The sequence below is a fragment of the Elephantulus edwardii genome, unplaced genomic scaffold, assembly GCF_000299155.1.
Source record: "Elephantulus edwardii isolate Elephantulus edwardi_28Jun2011 unplaced genomic scaffold, EleEdw1.0 scaffold00002, whole genome shotgun sequence".
NCBI classification, from domain to species: Eukaryota; Metazoa; Chordata; class Mammalia; order Macroscelidea; family Macroscelididae; genus Elephantulus; species Elephantulus edwardii.
Window position 1 is genome coordinate 22,858,926 of NW_006399752.1, and position 6,787 is coordinate 22,865,712.

Below are 6,787 nucleotides of genomic sequence, written 5' to 3' on the forward strand. Positions count from 1 at the left end.
CTGCAGTCCTTGACATTCTGCAGCAGGTGCTTCAGGTCCTCTTCAGTTTCAGCAAGCAGGGTTGTGTCATCTGCATAATGCAGATTGTTGATGAATCTTCCACCAATCCTGACACCACACTTCTCCTCACATGCTATAGATGGTTTAAAAAAAATCTAAACTCATTGCTCTTGGGTCAGTTTCATGTCATACACAATCCTCGATTAAGTTTCTAAGGTTGTGTATCTTTTCAGGTAAGACTGTTGACCTTTATCCCACAAAAATAACTGGCGGATTTGAACTCCTAATCTTTTGGTTAGCAACCTGGCACTTTATTTACTATGCCACCAGGCATCTTTGGTGGAAATTTGACCTTAAATAATAATGTGACTATTACAACATATCTTTACTATTTTAATGATAAGAATTAAGGTAGAAATACAAGGACATTTAGATGTCTTGTTGCAAAGAAAACTATAAAAAAATGTACACATATACTTCAATACTTAATTATATGTTTCTGAGTGTAATTAATTTTTAAAATTTTTATTAAATTGATTCTGACTTGGAGTGATCTTGTGCATTAGAGACTAGGACTTCTCTAGATAAATGTTTGGTTGGTTGGTTGGTTGGTTGGTTGGTTAGAATCTTTATAGAAGTAGATTTTCTAGTCTTTCTTTCCTGAATTGAGTGGTTACAACTGTAATTTTTTCCCTAGGTCACAACTGTTTGGTTGTTTTATTTTCCGTAACTCTTTTCTTCTTTTTAGTAAATGTTATACTGGTTTGCTTACAAAGTTGGTGTACATTGTTTTTCACACTGGTTCTCTCCTATTTCCTTTTCCTACCCCTAGAGTATCCATCAAGTTGTGAAACCCTATGATTACTCTCCTGTCCATCCCCAGCCCTCTGCTCTTACTCTCCCCTCCTTGGAGCCTAATACCCACTTCACTAGTTATCTATTTCTACAAAAATGGTTTTATACACTATTTATCTTTATGGGACTGAGTTATTTCATTTAGCATAATAATCTCCAGTCTTTCCCAAGTTATATATAGTAATTTACAAACTCATTCCTCCTGCATGCTGTGTAGCATTCAATCATGTGAATGTACCACAATTCCACAATTTCTCCATCCATTCATTTGTGGTTGGACTTTTGGGCTGTTCCTATGTTCTTGCGATGGTGAGTAACACTACTACGATCATTGGTATACAAGCAAATTTTCAGGTTAGTACTTGAGCACAACCCACTTCATCTTGAGGAACCAATTTGCTCATTTACATTTTTAAAAACTAACAAGAAAAATTTTGATTATTTATATGAATTTTTTTCAAAAGTTTCTGCTCAATTTATGGAAAATTATTTATGCCAGTGTGTGGGATTCCCCCTCCCCTTTTCTCCAGTTTAGTTGTGAATTATTTAAAATGGAAATTATGAAAAATTTTACAAGATTGATTCAAATCATTACCTGTTACTTCCAGGCTATGAGTTACAAGTTTCCAAATTTATTTTTAAAAGGAATATAGCTATGTTGTATTTATATTACTATTAAATGCAGAATTAATAGTTATACATTTTATCTGGGTAGATAAGACTTTCTCTTGTGGTTCTTGAGTAGAACCAATTTTAAGTCTCCCAGGAGTTTGTGTTATTGTCTTTGTAATATACGATCTAGTTCAAATTGAGTATAGTGGGTTCTCAGAGGCAGCAAATCACACGTGAGGAGATCTCCCATCTTTCTTCTAAGAAGTATCCAATGGATTCCAACCACATACCTTTGAATTAGCAGCACAACTCCTTATCACTAGGTCACATGAGTCACATGGGAAAAGACTCCCCATCTTTCTCCCTGTAAGCTGCTGATGTAATTAAACTTCGAAGAGAGGCACTGCCTTTAATCTAGTAGCACAATTCTTTGTGGACTAAGTCACCAAAGCACTCTGAGAAGCTACAAAGAAGGAAAAGAAAAAAAATATACACATATAAAATACACATAGATAGATAGATACATACATTTATTTTGTAAATTAATAGTAAAAATAGTGTAGAATTCCCCACAATTCATTTTCTCAAATAACTTACTATGTCTTCCAAAGGCCGTCCCACCATTTCCTTTCATGTTCTTTTCCCCAAGCTTTCATAGAACATCTTTTTGAGTGTTCCCTATGTGCTACATGCTGTTCTATTCACTGGGTAGTTGTTGACTGCCTTCTAGTTGAGCATGACTCATAGCAATGCTATGAACAAAAAGGCCTGAAGCCCCTCTACAACTATCAACATTTATCAGATTTTCTACAACTATTGATATTTATCAAATTTCATAGAGTTACTGGGAACATGGATAAAAATACAATTTTTATGTCACCCTCAGAGCAACTGTGGGAGACATTCCAGCACTTGACAACAAAATTATAAAGATATCTCTAGCAGAGATTTTCAGTTGCAGGATTTCTGAAAGGGATGTAACTTCAACCAAGAAACAGCCTTCAGAAAGGAATAATTGATCTAACCCTTTTATGACAAATATCATTTAACAAGGTTGACTAAGCAAACAAAACAGCATATGAAATGCCCCAATAGGACAAGAACTGGAACTGTAAGGATTCCTATAAAGTTGGATAATAAATATCACTTTAATTTGTAGCAAAATATTAAAATGGAAATACATAAAGGGACCATACCGTAAGAGTCCTTGTAATCACATCTAAAAAGCTGACTTTTGCTTGAATGCAAGAAAGCCAATGAATGATTTAAAGCAGGTGTTAATAAGGTTCAGGTTTCAGAGTGATTCCTGTGGCAGCTGTGTGTTAGGTTAGCTGATAGACTGCAATCATGGGATTCAATCAAAAAATGTCTCTGGTATTTTAGGACCTTAGCTCACAAAATCAGTTTGGAATGGGTAGCAAAAGACCGACATGATAAATATTTAGAAAAGAAAGAATTCAGAACTTGGATTTAAAAAAAAAATAATGCTATAAGATAATGTTTAGGATTATCCCACAATCCTGACATGGAACAGTGAAATGTATGTGGCACTGTTCAGTAAGAAACACAGTGACACAAGTGTGTGTGTGTGCAGTAAAATATGATGAGTACAATTTTTTCAATGTTGTTAGGTCACGCAGAATTTGATATGATTTGATGAAAATGCTGATTTGGCAGCTGGAACTATGGGGTCTGGAACTCAAGACACATATCTCTGTGGAAAGAGTATGGGATGGTAAGTAACAAGATTTTTGTGGTTAAAATCTTTGGGAGAGTATTCACAATAGATGAGCAAAAAGTCACCATCAAATTACACTCTCATGGACTGTATTTATTCTAAAAACATGTATTAAGAGAAAAAAAAAACAGAGAGCATAATTAACTCAAGCATTAGTTAGATTGATTTTCCTATTTAGGTTATTAGACTGATTTGAGGCAGTCGTCAAATTTACATGAGAGGAAATTGTTTTCTTTTTCATGCCCACCAAGGTTGGACCTGAGCTCTATTATGTGAAAGATTTAGTTTTTGTTCTTTTGTGTATGATTTGGATTATCCATATCTTGTTTACTGAAATAGTAATGAAATAGACTAAATGTCTTATGGAAAGCTCACCTAGGATATTGAGCAGAAAACTAGATCTAAAAGCTAAATATAGTTTACATCATTCCCCACCAATCCTGTGATATAGTTATTGCATTTTGTTGTTGTTGTTGTTGTTGTTGTTGTTGGGAGAAAATGAAAAAAGAGTGGGTCAGATCAAATACTAGTTGAATAGAAGGATGTGTATTTTAAAGGCTTCAAACAATATGAATTGGGTGAAGTAAATTGCACAGAAGATTGCCCATCTTTCTTTCACAGAGCTGCTGGTGGATTCGAACTGGTGGTAAGCACAGCTGCTTACCAAGGGACAAAAGTGGAAAAAAGCACCCAACATTGCTCTGTTCTCACCAACTCATTTCTTTTTCTGCCTCATATTGAGCTAAGGTACACTTACTAGCTTTCTCTTTAGTAAGATGGGCTGTATACTCGAATACTGGCTAATAAGTGTACTTCCAAATTGCACTAGTTTCCTGTTGCTATCTTATCAATTTCCACAAATAGCAGTTTAAAAGAACACAAAAGCATTCATTCCCTCAATTTCTGTAGGTCAGATCTTCAGGGACACCACAACTTTGGTTTTGGCCCCTTTTCTTTGGACTTTTATTGTTGTTGTTATATTCAGTTGAGTCATCTGTTACTCATAGCAACCCAATGTACAACAGCCCTAAATGCTGCTCTATTCTATGCCAACCCTGTTGTCTCTGACATAAATACCCCCATTACCCCAGTCACTGAATCAATTGATCTCACCAAGGTTCTTCCTCTCTTGCGCTCAGTCCCAAAAGGGTAATTACTGTATTAAACCATTATTGTAGAATGCTTATGAGGATCCAAGAAGGGGGAAGATGGGACCCGAGGGGTGAGGATGGGTGTGGGGTTAGGGAGTTGTTAATCATAGGGCCACACAATTTGATAGGTGGAGGGAGGGCGGTGAAGGAAATTAAGGAAATGGGAAAGATCTGGTGTGAAAAACAATGTATACAAACTTAATAAAAAAACAAGTGGGAAAAAAGAGATTAAAAGATGTGTCGCGGTACCTGCGATCTCTCGTCATAGTGGCAGGAGGATCTTTGGGAGCGATCCAGTTCCGTGATTGAAGTTCGGTGACTGCGGAACTGCCTCGCCCAGGCCATGTCTGACTGTCATGCTGCGGAAGGCAACTGCTGCTCTAGGCGATGCTTTGCTCTGGACAAAGAACATCCAAGATGTCTAATTCCAGAGCTTTGCAAACAATTATACCACTCGGGCTGGGTCACTGGGACTAGAGGAGGAATTAGCATGAGGAATGGCAATGAAATCTACATTGCTCCCTCAGGAGTGCAAAAGGAAAGAATTCAGCCCGAAGACACGTTTGTTTGTGACTTAAATAAACAAGATGTAAGTGGACCGCCACCATGTAAGAAGCTGAGAAAAAGTCAATGTACTCCTCTTTTCATGAATGCGTATACAATGAGAGGTGCCGGTGGGTGCAGTGATCCACACCCATTCTAAAGCTGCCGTCATGGCCACCCTTATTTTTCCAGGAAAGGAGTTTAAAATTACACACCAAGAGATGATAAAAGGAATACAGAAATGTACCTCGGGAGGGCACTACAGATATGATGACATGTTAGTTGTTCCCATTATTGAGAATACACCTGAGGAGAAGGACCTCAAAGAGAGAATGGCTCGTGCTATGAACGAATATCCAGATACCTGTGCAGTGCTTGTCAGGCGTCACGGAGTGTACGTGTGGGGAGACACTTGGCAGAAGACTAAAACCATGTGTGAATGCTATGACTATTTGTTTGATGTTACTGTATCAATGAAGAAAATAGGGCTGGATCCTGCAAAGCATCCAGTTGGAGAAAGTGGAATTATGTAAACCAGTCAAACAAAGTTAAATTACATACAAAGATAAAGTGAAATTTATTACTTACAATGAAACTTCACTGTTTTGTAAAATGAATATAACATTTCTTTGAAATATGGTATTAATTTGTTCCTAAATGCCATGGATGATCACCTTTAATCTTTTCTGATAATGAATACTGTTTGCCTATGTTCTTGTAATTTTAAAAGATAATGCAGTAGAATAAAAATGTTAGACTGGAAAAAAAAGATGTGTTGCATTGAAAAAATAAATATATACGGTTTTGAGCAGCAAAAAAAAAGCACTGAAAGTGAGGAGGACTTGTAGAAGATCAAAGAATGTATCCTTCAATGTGACTTGCATCTCAATGTCAAGAAAACAAAATTTCTTACCATTGGACCAATAAGCAACATCATGGTAGATGGAGAAAAGATTGAAACTTAAAATAACTTTATCTTACTTGGTTTCAAAATTAACACCTTTAGACCAGCAGTCAAGAAATAAGGAGATATAGTGTACTAGGAAAGTCTGCAGTTTGGGGCCTCTTCAAATTATTGAGGAGTAATGATGTCAATTTGTTGGACTAAAGTGCATCTGATTCAGGTTATGGTTTTTCCAATCTCTTGCTATGCTTGATGACAAAAGAAGAATTTGTACCTTCAATTTGTGGTGTTGAAGAAAAGCCCTGAACATCCCATGGATGGGCAAAAGAACAAACAAATACATCTTGGAGAGGTGCAGCCAGAGTGCTCTTTGGATGCAAGTGTGATGAGACTTCGCCACACATACCTTGAGAATGTTGCTAGCAGGGCTGTTCCTTAGAATAAGACATGATGTTTGGAAGGATAGAAGGCCGATGAGAAGATAAAGACCTTCCACAAGGTGGATTGAATCAGTGACTCCCACAATGGGCTTTAGTGTGTCAGGAAGTGTGAACATGGCACAGGATAACAGAGCACCAAAACAAGATAAATGTAAGTAATCAAATTGAAAAATGGGCACAAGATATGAACAGACACTTTACCAAAGAAGACATTCAGATGGCTAACAATCACATGAAGAAATGTTCAAAATCCCTAGCTCTAAGTGAGAGGTAAATCAAAACAACTATGAGATATCATTTCACCCCAGTCAGAATAGCAAAGTGTAACAGAACAGCAAGCAACAAATGCTGGTGAGGTTGTGGAGAAACTGGAACACTTATTCACTGTTGGTGGGAGTATCAAATCGTGCAACCACTGTGGAAGGTGATATAACACTTTCTCAAAAACTTGCAAATAGAGATACCATTTGACCCAGCAATTCCACTACTGGGAATATACCCTAAAGAGACCATAACTGCCACCCAAGCAGATATATGCACACCC

At 37.0% G+C, this 6,787-nt stretch overlaps 1 pseudogene; it reads left to right on the forward strand.

The window, feature by feature from the left end:
- Positions 1-4,699: 4,699 nt before the first annotated feature.
- Positions 4,700-5,432, forward strand: LOC102864354 (annotated as a pseudogene).
- The last annotated feature ends 1,355 nt before the right edge of the window (positions 5,433-6,787 follow it).